Source organism: Neofelis nebulosa, chromosome 3 (genome assembly GCF_028018385.1).
Source record: "Neofelis nebulosa isolate mNeoNeb1 chromosome 3, mNeoNeb1.pri, whole genome shotgun sequence".
Classification (NCBI taxonomy): Eukaryota; Metazoa; Chordata; class Mammalia; order Carnivora; family Felidae; genus Neofelis; species Neofelis nebulosa.
The window spans coordinates 133,200,996-133,214,796 of NC_080784.1; the positions used below are offsets into that span (position 1 = coordinate 133,200,996).

At 40.0% G+C, this 13,801-nt stretch overlaps 1 protein-coding gene across 1 annotated transcript in view; it reads left to right on the forward strand.

Annotated features, from left to right (window-relative positions):
* The first annotated feature begins 227 nt into the window (after positions 1–227).
* GPRIN3 (GPRIN family member 3) overlaps positions 228–13,801 on the forward strand; it is a 67,217-nt gene continuing 53,643 nt past the window's right edge. The window contains exon 1 of the mRNA XM_058721914.1: positions 228–462. The gene's annotated coding sequence lies outside the window, so the exon portion shown is untranslated. The remainder of the gene's footprint in view (positions 463–13,801) is intronic.

Genomic DNA, 13,801 nt, shown 5'->3' on the forward strand with positions numbered 1-13,801 from the left:
GCGCGCCGCCTCTGCTCTTTGCATAGTAATTTCAGTTCCTGCGAGCACCCAGCTAGCTCCCGGAACGGGGCGAAAAAGGACCGCCGCTCCGGAGCCCGCCGGAGCTATCCGTGTGGCGCCGAGAGCCGCCGCTTGGGATATGCGACGGGAAACCCCCGCCACAGCGCAGGCAGCGGCCCCGCGGCGCCGGGGAGAGCCCAGCGAGAGCAGGTAGGCGACCGGCGGCCGCGGGAGGAGACGCCCCCCTGCGCCACCTCTGCCCGGCGTCCAGCCCGGGAGACCGGAGCTTTGTGGTGTGCTCGGTACCGCCGGGGGTATGGATTCGGTCCCACATTTTGCCCGCTGATCGTTTGCCTGTTGCTCTTGTCCCCATCCCGTCCGGCGCTCCAGGAGGGGCCGTCTTTCTCGCAGGTGATGAATTTCTCTGCAAGGTCATTGCTCCCTTAGGCTCTGGCTTTGAAGGTAAATGGGAGACGAAGCCTGCTTGTTCTTGTTCTCGGGCTGGGAGGCGTGGGGATTATAATCCATCAGGTCTGCACACTGTGAATATCCAAATAGGGGTGTGTGTGTGTGTGTGTGTGTGTGTGTGTGTGTGTGTGTTTGGCAATACTATACTTGTATTTTTCTCATTTTCCCATGTCTATTTTCTTTAGAGTCAAAACACTGTAGTTTTCATATATTTCATATGTGTGTGTATATACATGTATGTGTGCGTTTATCCACATACACACTTGCATATATAGTTTATCTTCAGAGAGGTGGAGAGAGAAGGAGGGGAGGCAGAGGTTGATAAAGGGAAATCATTGTAGAGACCTGTTCAGCATGTAGAGGTGAACTTTGGAACCACATTAAGTCAGGGTAGAGACTAGAGGCTATAAAGGGTTCTGTAGAGATGGATCTTAGGAAAAAATCTGAAGAACACTGCCAGCCGATATACACACAACAGATTTTCACGCTATCCAGGCAGATCTAAAAGATAGATGCAAAATTTCAGACACAACAGTGGACTATAAAAGAGGGGGTGCAGGGGAAGAGGGGTTCTTGGACACTGGGAAGTGAATTTTGGGTGGTGGGAAGGCAGCAAACGGCCGTCGGGTTTGAAGGGCCTCCTGGAGAAGCAGTGGGAGAAATCTCTGCTTGGAGTGTAGGCAGTTCAAGGTTAAGATGATGTGAATGTCCAGAAAGCAGCAGAGGCGGTGGGGAAAAGGCAAGGGTTGGAGGAGGAGGGGAGAAAGCAGCTCAGAGTCACCGAGAAGCAAGCACCTTTTATTAAGGGGATCTTCCTGTTAAAGCAAACCTGGATATGCTCCATGGCAATATTTTTCACAACACATTTGTGAAAGAACCATCAGTCCGTGTCTTCATTTTATTTTTGCGGGGAATCTGGGTCATGATAGGACTGAAAGAAACTGAAGTGTTTACAACCCCAGCAAGATTTGGGGAGAGAGTTGATTAAGGCTTAGTCTCATGAAATATTTACACATCTCTCGCGTGGGCTTTTGTTTGCTCTTGTTGGTGCTGCTGCATATTTTACTTTGATAATGCTTTGAGTGTACTTCTCTTGAATGTGCTTATTTTCCAGTTATAAACTATTCTTTCTTTTCCATTGTGTTCACCATTGGCCTGCCCTGAGCCTGGGAATAGAGACACATGAGTCACAGCATAAAGAAGAAAATCTGCTCTGTTGCTATCTGCGAATGACAGGAGTTTGTATTAGAGAATGTTCTTTAAATAGAATCACCAAGAGCACTTTTTAAGTTTTTATGTGTTGGGTGGGGGGCGAGGAAATGGGTTGTTGATTCATAAACAGGAAAAAAGAGTAGTAATCGCCATTGCAAGTCTAGATGTTGTATCACTGGGATTTATTTTGGAAACAGAGCAGAGGAACTCACGCTGAGCCATGTACAGTGTGTTGTGGTGTGGTGAGGCTTCACCTAATCATTAACTAGACTTTTATGAAAATGATGAGAAAAAAAAAAAAAAAAGCATGGCTTCATATGGGAAGTGGAGGCCTGAAACATGACCTGAATCGGATCAGTCTCAACTGCAGGTCGGGGTGAGGTCCAACAAGCCATTTTGAAATTTGGGTATTTTTTAATTGCCTCAATACACTTGCCTTAATTATTTGTCCCTGCAACATTTTCTTGACTGTGCCTCAGATATACTTATGAGATATAGGTCTCCTTCACTGTATGAATCCCCAGTCAAAAAACCTACAACTTATGGGGGAGCATTAAAATGTCCGTCATGGAATCCAAAATCATAAAAGATTGGGAGTCAGGACACACAGTTCCAGCCCCAGCTCACGCGTGAGTTCTTTCAGTGCTAGCAATTTCTGCCCTCTGTGCACTCATTCATTGATTCATTCATGCAATCAACCTTGTTTATCTAGAACTCACCATGGTCCTTGTCTGTGGAATAGAAGACTGAGCGAGACACAGCCTCTGCTGGCAGAACTGGGCAGGGAGTGAGTACCACCTGGTTCAGTGCTTGACAGGGCCTGTAGACCATGCTGCGGAAGTCAGGTTGTGGAGGTAGAGAGGACGAGGACTGTGTGCAGAGACCTAAAGAACAAGAGGAACTAGTTTGGGAAAGAGGAGAGAGAGGAGCAGTCCTGGTACAGGGGCCAAAACATGAAGAGGCCCAGGAATAACAGGTAGCTCTGGGTGGGTGAAAAACTGAGAGAAGATGGAGACGGAAAGATGAGTGTGAAAGGAAGCAGACCCACCCTCACACTGAAGTCCGGCAGGGCCACTAACTCATCTGGTCATGACTGTAAACCGTTTGACCTGGGTAAGTTAGGTACATGCATATCCAGGGAGGCTCTATGTTGTTCACATCACCCAGTGTTATACCCTTCAAATATCTAGAAACGCTATTCACTAATTTTTTTTTTAATGTTTATTTATTATTGAGAGACAGAGCGTGAGCGGGGGGGGAACAGAGAGAGAGAGGGAGACACAGAATCTGAAGCAGGTTCCAGGCTCCAAGGTGTCAGCACAGAGCCCGACGCAGGGCTCGAACTCACAAACCTCGAGATCATGACCTGAGCCGAAGTGAGACGCTTAACCGACTGAGCCACCCAGGTGCCCCCCTATTCGCTAATTTGTAATAACCTGATTAAAAAGGAGACGTACCCTTGAAAAAGTCATAATCCTCTATGTCTCAATTTCTTCATCCATGAAATGTCTACCCCCTACTTTGCCTATTGTGAGAATAAAAGGGAATGAGAGAACGGAGATTGGAGTTTTATAGGAGGCAGGAGATCTTATTTTTATGACAACAGTGCTCAGGGCAAAAAGATGGAAAGTACTATATATGCCAGGGATTAATTGTCCCCAATGACCCAAAAGGCAAAAGTATGATGGTTTGAAAAAGTGGATGAAAAAAAAAAAATAATTCAGAAACATGTACTAAAGAGAGCCAAAAGGTCTCACACAATTTTTAAATTATGTCTTAAGTGAGGGAAATGTATATAGCAACCCCATGGTAATCAGTAAGTGCCCTTCTAGAACTGGTCACAACCCATTGTGAAGTCAGTTTACTGGGTCTGATGGCATTTTTATTTTCAAAAAATGAAGTAGAGTAAAACAGAATAGAAGGGTAAGTATAGTTCATGGAACTTTTTGATTAAATATATGTTTATATGTATATATACACATCCGACTATGATGTAGATTGTATATCTTATTATGCATCATGTTCCAAAAAGTCCAAAAGCCAGTGCTTTGAGTGACACAAAGAAGAGATGCTTCCCGTTTGTCAGACCCCAAGAGTCAACAGGAAATCTGATACACAAGCATTTACACAATACTCTGAAAGGCAGAACTGCCTTGAGAAAGACAAGACATTATGACTTACCATTAATTCATGACACTAAAGTCAGATGAGAAAGAGATCCTTGGGGACTGCATTAATCTAGAAAGGCTTCAAGGAGAAGGTTTCAGAATGTGAGCTAGTTTATGAAAGATGAATGGATCTGGGTGGGCAGTGCAGAAGGAGTGGTGATATAGAAGGAAGAAGTAAAGAATGAGGCAGGGTAGTGTGAGCTTTATTTAAGAAACATTTAGAAAAGAAAATGAGTATCGAGGTGGGGGGAGAGAATCACAGCAGGATTTCTGTTTAGACTAAAATATTAGCCAAGAGTTGTTATTTTGTATATAAGATTTCTTTTCCTAATACTACTCCATTAAGAAAATCTAGTCAGCATGGCCATAACATCATAAATCTGTCATTTCCTGCCTTTAAAAAACTCTCATTTGCAATAATTTACTGGCTAGGCCTTGTTTCAGTTAAATTCAATGAAGTATTGAAATTACGCGATATACCACATTGTAGCATGAGCATTTCGTTTCCCAGAACACAAGTACCATCATTGGCACAGAGGGGCAAGGGTGATCAAGTGACTGTCACAAATCCAGCAAACCTTTCTATTCTCTCCTACAAGTCTCCTTTCCTGTGTGCCTCATAGGTATAAACCCCCGTGTTAGAAACCAACAGTTTCTTGAAGATGAATCAGACCACTTGGTACTCATAACCCCAAAAGAAAGGGCAGAACCTGCCAGATTTTATTTTTCAGTTGCTCTATGACTTGTTCAGCATTTTAGTAAAATGTTTAAGTACGTTTGCATGCATTTTGAGAAATTAACATCAGTGTGTTTTGCTGCAACCGGAGCTATTAGGAGATAAAATCAGAGGAGAATGTCTTCACTTGTGTTTTTTAAAACGTTTGGTGGGTTTATTTCAGCTCTTGCTACCTTTCCTATGGAATAGAACAACATTATGATATTAATACCCTTTTGAAAACAGTTATACCTTCAACCAGAAGAACAGTGCCAGTTAAAACAGAGACTCGGGTACCCAAATTAGTTGATTTGGAGTTCAGTCAAATATGGAGATTCACTTTTCTATAAAGATGTCCTGGACTCCTTTTTCATCTTCCTTCATCAGAATCTTTAGATTAGTGATAAGCTAGCTTTGTTGCATAAGAGTCAAGTCCAGAATAACAAAAACATTTAGAGGCTGCATTTGAATTGAAAAGACTTTATTGAATTTCATGGGGGAAAATGTATATGAGCTTACAATTTAGATTACTTACTGTCTTGAATGCCAGTGAGAAAAATTTTCACAGCTTTTTATTTGGGCTTATTGGAGTTGCCAGCACAATAACAGCTTTCTGATTTTTCATGTCTATAATTAGATCGTCGGCTTTATTTTAAAGCTGGCAGAATAATTGGGGGCCTGAATTATTATTACCAGGTAATAATAACGGACCCTTAGCTGGAAGGCTAAATGCTGTGACCTATTGAATCTGAATCCGAATCTAAATGTAGGGCTTGGAAATCTATATTTTATGATGGTCCTAAAATGATTCCAATAGCCAGGCTTGAACACCACTGTTCAGTCTTGCCTTTACTTACAGGGGAGAAAAAAGATAACAGGTGAGCCCCAGATGAGTGAATAATGTGTCCTCATGATTGTTAAAGCTGGGGCTAAAACCTGGAACTCTTCTTTCTAATTCTCTACCGATTTTCTGCTGAGGGGGGGAAGGAATGGGGTCTGAAGAGAGGATATGAATGGCTCCAGAGTGGTGGGGGAAAGGGAATCTAATTATTCCTGCAGCCCTTCCTCCGAAATTGAGAGTCAATGCTGTGAGCCTTTCTAAGTGACAACGCAGTGATCTCTGTCCCAGAGGTCTGATGTGGCAGAAAAACTGTGGGCATCAGCTGTGCAATCTGAGGCAGGGAGCCTTCTTGGACTTACTTACACACCAGATTCCACTTAAACATGTTAATTCTTGGGTCTTAAACCCGGTGGATACCCAAGCCAACCCTACTGCTTTAGTCAGTAGTCACAGCTTGTGACACTTGCAGAACCAAGCAAACCTTGAAAAAACTCGAGGCTAGAGAGTAACAGTTCACAGTCACAGGCACCTCCAGGGACCTCAGCACTCTTGCTAATTCAGTAACAGACAGCTGGACAGAGAGCTCCAGTGCTCCTTAAAAGATCACATTTCCATCTACTAATTTTCTGGAGAAAAGGAGTTGCAGAGGATCCTTTTTTAAGCCTGAATTGCAAATTGTCCAGCAAAGTGGAAGATCTAGTTCAGGGGGAGTAATCAAGATGTTTTATGGGGATAGACTCTTGATTGTTTTTTCAGCATATTGATTTCTAAATAGTCTAAAATTAAAACAATCATATTGTGTCTATGGGAGACTCTTCTCTTTTTTATAATGTACAACTTTGGGTAAATTAAATGCTTGAGGGAGCTAAACATTTGTGTTCACTATATTTTCTGAGTAATCAGAGCATCTTTTTTTGTTTCAATTCTTGTTGACAACTTTTTTTCTAAAATGTTATAGTCTGTGCCTATGTGTCTGCCTTAATAAGTACACTATAGCAGATATCATCGGGATTCAGAATTTTGCATCAGCTCCAGATTTTTATTCCAAATCATGTCTGTGTAGGACAGGGCTGCTGAATATAATATAGACATTTTTAATCATCTTTCTTCTTTTTTAGTCTGATATGAATTTGCTTTCTCCTGATACACTTCTCAAAAATTGTTGTGCAAGGGGCACCTGGGTGGCTCAGTCAATTAAGCGTCCAACTTCGGCTTAGGTCATGATCTCACAGTTCATGAGTTCAAGCCCCACAATCAGGTTCTCTGCTGTTAGCACAGAACCTGCTTCAGATCCTCTGTTCCCCTCTCTCTCTGCCCCTACCCCGCTCTCTCTCTCAAAAATAAACATTAATTTTTTTTAATTGTTCAAAATGCAAGATATAATTGATTCATCATGGAGTCCACTTTGTTGGACTTTGGTCATTGCCTTTGCCATTACATCATTTTGGAATGCTCAATCCTTCATCCTAAATTAGCTTCTCAATCCCCTCAAAACATGGTTTAGAGATCAATTATTTCAGTAAACCCTCCGTGATTCTTATGCCCTGTCTCTAACTACTTTCTTATACAGAGCATGAATTTTTAATTTACACTTGGTAATATTTTTTTTTCTAAGCACGGCTTTCTTTGAATACTACAAATTATTTCTCCTTGAAAAATACAGGTAAAAATGAAGCAACTAGAATTTTAATGCTAATGAGGATTTTAATCAGTGCGAAGGTTAATAAATGGATATGCATTTTCCCTTGCATCCTTGAATGAGTAGAAATTGCTTCTGACAAATGAGTGTGGAGGTTTGGTCTTGTTTTCATGTTGAACATGTTCCGAAAGCAGTCACCGAACAGAAATCTGTCAATGTCAGGGTTAGGGGCTGAGCTCTCCTTAAGTGAAAATGCCTATGCAGTCTCCTTTCACATGGGGATGATTTTGTGTCTACACGTATAGATACTCAGAGCAGAAGAATCCTTTGCCATGAGCATCTGAGAGACCCGATACATTTCACTTAACGTGGCCAGACCTCAGGTTTAAAGATGTGTATACCAGGTCAGAAATTAAAAACTGGCACAGTTTGTGGGCCCAGCAGGAAGATCATGTTTTATTTGACTCGCAGGTATTTATTTTTCATTAAGGCAATATTTAAAACTTAAGAGATATATTATAAAAAATGAGACCCTGATACATACTCTCTGGGTAGAAGCTAAGTAACAGTATGTGCTACATCTTTATTTCATTATAGTCTCCACTACTCCCTACTGTCTCTCTGACACTGAGGCTTCATAGAAGCCACTTGTGCTCAACAACTTCAGTTAATAGGGATTGAGTTTGTGATGTTTTCTAAGTATCCCTGGGCCCTCCGGTGCTGTGACTGTACTCATGAAACTGATGTGACTCTACAAAGTAGAGAGATCATTGTGGTCAATGTCGTTGACTCCCGTAAACTATCACGAGAGTCTAAAAAGTTTCCATCATCAAAACATGCAGATGCTGCAAAAGGTTAATGAATACAAACTGGGTTGACGTGGTCTGTTAGTAAGAGAAGAGTGAATTTTTCAGTTTGCTTATTTTTTACCGTACCACTTTTGGCAGCAAGCAAACAAAATCAACCATCCGTAGAACAGTTCATTTCTTCTTTAACCAATAACTACAATTTTACATCAGGTTGCTTTATGTGTGTTTAAATACACCATATCTTTATGTTACATACGACTCTTTAGCTATATGCCAAACTTGCCTAGCCTCCTGAAAGCCCAAAGCATATCTCAGTCTTTCAGGTAATGGTGAGGTCTATTTCGTAGGCTTGGCAATTGAGAACCAACTGTCAGAAGTAGTATCAACTCTTATCCCAGTTTGTGTCTGTGTCTGTACAGCTGAGAAATGTGCATCTAACAATGGCAGTTGGCTGTGCTTTTAACTCATCCCTGAGATCACTACACAGTGTGGCCACTGGATTGTGTGGAACTCGTCCGTTACTAGGGCTGACAATGAGCTGACTGTGTCATAGTTGATCATTCACATTAAACTGATAAGAACAGATACTAGAAGTAAAGGCATATGCCCTTCTGAGACAATAGGATGAAAACCTCAGGCAGATCTCGAAAATAGAGAAAGCTCTTAGTTGATAGCTCTCTGAAATCACTTTCTTTCTCAACTACCGCTGCCACTTTCCTTCCTTGTGCACACTTTGCTGCGTACCACCCCCACACTGTGCCTCCCACCTCACTTCTAAAAACATCCTCACATCAAATTATTAATCCCAAAGTGTCGGTGCTTCACCATTTTCACTCTAAGAAGACGGGGCTGAGAATAGTATCGGTGGAAGCCAACAGAGGACACGGGGCTACATTGACTCTGTGCTTTCTTTGGACAGAGTGCATTTCCATGTGGAATGATGTCCGTGTCTTCATAACACCTAAAATGTATTGATAACATGTAAGAGACCATAGGTGTTAAAATTCTTTAGGGGTCAAGGTAATTTTTTTCTTAGTGATTTGAAATAACATAAACTTAGTTACACTAAAACTTTCATGCTCTTATGAAGAACTGTTCTATTTCCCTGGTGGTTATTTGGATGTCTAAAATTGTAATGATGGGTTTTTAAAGATCATCCCTCACTACTTTTGAGTAGTGAGTCTAACTCTCAGAGAGGGATGATAAAAGTTAATAATGTGAGCTTGATGGATTGGGGATATGTCAGCTACTTCTGCTTTGCAAATGAAATAAAAGCATTCCTCAAACTGGAAATAGGATTTTATTTAGGAGATGAAGTATAGAATGTGAAAGGACACCGGCTGAAGCTCTGATTTGAGGAAGATAGATGCTTGGATCATTTAATAAATTTGTATCGAGTACTTGATATATATGTTAGGCCCTGTGCTATGTGCTAAGGATTCAAAAATGAATAAAACATAATCTGAACTCTCAAATAATTCCCAGACTCCTGGCCTACATAAACATATTAATAAATATGCTCAGCAGCATTAGAGTGGGTTCTTTTCCTGGTGAGGTTCCTTGGGAATTCCCCTACAGCCTAACAACCAGGCTTCTTTCTCTGTCCCAAACAGACCTCTCTCTTCCTTCCTCTAGGCCCTAGCAATTCACTTAATTTCCGTTCCCCTTCAGAGCTTCGCCACCTGCTCACCACACCTGGGGTCCTTTCTTCCAGCCAGGCCAGCTCGAAAACTGGAGGAAGCCTTTCCCACACTACACTTCCTTAATGTCAAAAATGAAATGGTAGACATATGTATTTTCAACTTCATCTTGTTAAAAACAACTAAGAAACAGAGGGGAGCAAATGTGACCAAGATAGGGAAGGTGTAAGATTAAGAAATCTTCCAGGTTTCTGTGGACAGCTAGTTTATATACTGTAGGAAATTTCCTCCCCATGAAAATACCAGAACCTCAATGTAACTTCATCGCCCCTCATTTTTTTCTATTCAAGAAAACATCTACAAATGCAAGTGAGATAAATGAGAGTAACATTATTATAAAAATTACTTTATCATCAAGATCAACATAACTGACATTACAGAAAACTGCTCTAAATTAGTCTTTTAATAAATCATTTGCTGTCATTGGTACTTTACCATTGCTTATAAATGGTTTGTAATATGCTAGTGTATTTTAAGACAAGTGAAAGGCTGCCATTTGGGATTATTAGACTCGCGAGGATCACCTTCACCCTTGGAAGATGATCTTGAATCAGAGCATTATTGGGTAATATACCCATTTCGGAGTACTGAAAACACTTGGGGTTTTCATAGTTGTTGGGTGAAATACCCCCTGCCTTCATGCTATCTTTTTTCCCTAACATGGTGCTTATCACTCTTTCCTGGTCTTCCTCTTCAGGGTTAAGACCCTAGAGTTTAAGTGGTAAATCACATCTCTGGATTGCCTGGTGAGTGATTCCATTTTTGTGTATTCACTCCTGCTGAGAAGAGAACTTTCTTGCTTTGCTGCCCAGAAGGTAGCAGCACAGGGGAAATAAGAGAAGAGGCAGTACCTAGATTTCAGAACTAAGGATGGTAAGTGAAAAAGAATGAAAAACCAACCAAACACGGGGGGAAGAGGAATTTAGTTGAGGTAAATGAGGATCAAGAGCCTAAGGGAACCACTCAGGGCACTTTTGCTATCTTGATTCTAGGGCATAAGAGAACCCTAGTACATTTCTCTTCATCCATTTGCTTTCCACTGTAAGGAAATGGGTGATGAGTAGACTACAAATCTGTCCAGTTAATGAACTCAGATTCTTTCAAAACTTCATTCTTTAGCCTTTTCTGCTAGTGACATCCTGCTAAACCCATTTCTCATTTAAACAAATCTATGAGATTTGTACTTTTACTTCCCCCATTTTAGAGATAAGGAAACAGATTAAAAACTTGCCAAAGGTCCCTCAGATAGTATCTGACTCAACTGTGTGTAGATTCAGAGTTGTCTAACTTCAAAGGTCACAAGCTTCACTTCACTACTATACCACACTGTAATGTATTAACATTATTATTATTACCACTGGGTCAAAAGCAGAGGAATAGGTTGGATTTTATAGCCTGATTTCTCCTATCTCAAATTTCATTTTGTGTTGCTGAAAAACCAAACTGAAAGCTTACAAATCAGAGATAAGACTTTTTTTTTTAAGCAAACAGAGAGAGTTCAAAGACAAACAAACATTTTAGGTTAAAACTTTATAAATCATTGTATAGGCGGTTAAATTGAAAAATAAAAATGTTTATCAAAATATCCAGGTGACACATATGTTCAGCAAACAACATTTCTTTGTTTCTCAAGAGAAAAACAAATACCTATCAGATAGTCACGTGCATGCACACGTGCGCACACACACACATATAAGGAGAAAAACAAAGCATGTGTCTGTGTTTAGCCCTACCTGTGGACTTTGGACTTAGACACTATTTATAGAACTAGTGTTTCCGTGATTGATGTTTTAATCATAGATACTCATTTAGTTATGAAAGTTGAGCAATTCCTCATTTTAGCTGGCAGCTAAGTGTTCTAGTTCAAATTAAAGGCTGAAAAAAAGAAAGTCTATGTACAGAAGGCTCATTTGAGACAAGCTCCTTCTTAAAACCATATTCCTAATAAATTAATGATAGTTGACAGGTAGATGAATATATATTATCTCTATCCATTTTAAAGATGAAAATCCACTAATTGTTTTTAAAGCCATGACTTCTGCCTTAACTTATTTTTTTGTTCCTTAATAAGCAATTGATTTTTTTCTAGTTAAAAAAAAAATAGGCAGAAGTCACCTGCAGGCATTGATCTTATTACTGGACTCTTGTCATCAATCTGGAATGTGTTTACCACAAACAACACTTCATGTTGTTTCAGAATCCAAATGCTTTGTTCCAGGGGATGGCATGGCAAAGTGCACTAGTTTTCAAAATGCAGAAGATTTTGATCAGTGACCTGTAAGATGATCTTAGATGGTATACAGATTTACTTTTTATTTTAATAGTTATGAATTTGTTTTATTTCAGAAATGTATTGGGGCGCCTGGGTGGCTCAGTCAGTTAAGCGTCTGACTTTGGCTCAGGTCATGATCTTGCGGCTTGTGGGTTTGAGCCCCGCATCGGGCTCTGTGCTGACAGCATGGAGCCTGGAGCCTGCTTCAGATTCTGTGTTTCCCTCTCTCTCTGTACCCCTCCTCATTCACAGTCTGTCTCTCTCTCTCTCTCTCTCTCTCTCTCTCTCTCTCTCAAAAATAAATAGACATTAAAAAAAATTTGAAATATACTAAGAATAAATTTAAAGTATATTTTAAAAATATAGCCTATAATGTATTTAGCATATGGTATATTTTTAAATTTATTTTAAAATAAATTTATATTTAATATTTTTTAAATATACCATATACTAAATACACCATATGCTGCTATATGTAAAATACATTACTAGCACATCAAAACCGTTACTTTGCAGAGAGAGCATTTCTTAAGACTAGGTTAATATTTTCAGCTAGTGCACCAATTAAAGTCAACTGAATAAAAAGCATTAAGTAAAAAATAGTTTAGATAAGAAGCACCATAAGGCAAAAATCATGAAAGTGACACACACATGTCACAATCTGTGAAAATGTTACTTGAAGTCATGTCATTGCCCAAGGCACCTCAGGTTCTTTCTAGAAATGAACAGTTTGGTCCAGAAATTCCTAAGAACAATTCTAGTTTTAATGTCCAGGTTTTTAAAATGGTCTTTCATTTTTTTCTTCTCTCTTGGGCCTCTTTTTTTTTTCTGGATTTGGAGTCTCTTCAGCCTTTTCTGGAACTTGGAGATGCCCTTCTTATCTCCCCCCTCTCCATTGCCACCAATAATTTATGCATTCAGTTGTTCACACATGTATTCATGGAACAAACATACTGTGGAGAATTTCCATAGTAGGTTTTGTTGTAGACACGCAAGAAAGCTACACGTCTGTACTCTCTGACTTCTGTGTAAATGAGTCTACATGTCTGTGGTTCCCATTAAAATGAAAGTCATTGAAAGCCCTGGACTTCTGCCATATTTTTTTCTTTGTATTTCCTAAATGATTAAGAGATCTTCGTTAGAAAGTCCCTTCATTGATAAAACACATTGTCAAGGCTCATATTACAAATTTAAAACATGTGTTATCCAAATCCTAAATAGGATTATACATGAAAGTGGACAAAAGGGGTTTGTACATTTCATAGTTAGAAAGGTCCAATTCTTGAGCTATTTTGAATACAAAGGGAAAAATTAGTATGGTCACAATTTTTTTAAAAGTTTATTTTTGAGAAAGAGAGAGAGAGAGACAGAGAGAGTGTGAACAGGGGAGAGGCAGAGATAGAGGGAGACACAGAATCCAATGCAGGCTCCAGGCTCTGAGCTGTCAGCCCAGAGACCAACACAGGGCTTGAACTCCCAAACCGTGAGATCATGACCTGAGCTGATCATGACACTTAACTAACTAAGCCACCCAGGAGCCCCAGTACTGATTTTTGAGTACAGGCTAATGCATCTTTGGTCAGTTAGAAATTTTTACAAATTTGAGTGAAATGCAAAATTTTAGCACTTACCAGGTTTTTTTTTTAATCAGTTACTTCAAGGGAGGAGTCGAGTTTCAGCAGCATTTATTGTTTTTCTATATAGTTTACCCCCTGGCAAGTGGTTAAGGTATAACTATTATTATGCCTACTTTTCTCTGGAATTTGTCCTTGAGAAACATTGTGAAAATGTTGTAAAGCACCTGGATGTGGTGAGTATAAATTGTCACCACTATCTATGTAATGTCAATAGAGCTGTTTTATGCTTGCCAACAATTCATAAGATTTTTCTATACTGATGAAAAGGATATAGCTGTGGTTTCCTGCTGGAGTTTCTATATAATAGTGAGACAAGCATCAGAGGATGCAGTTGGTTGTG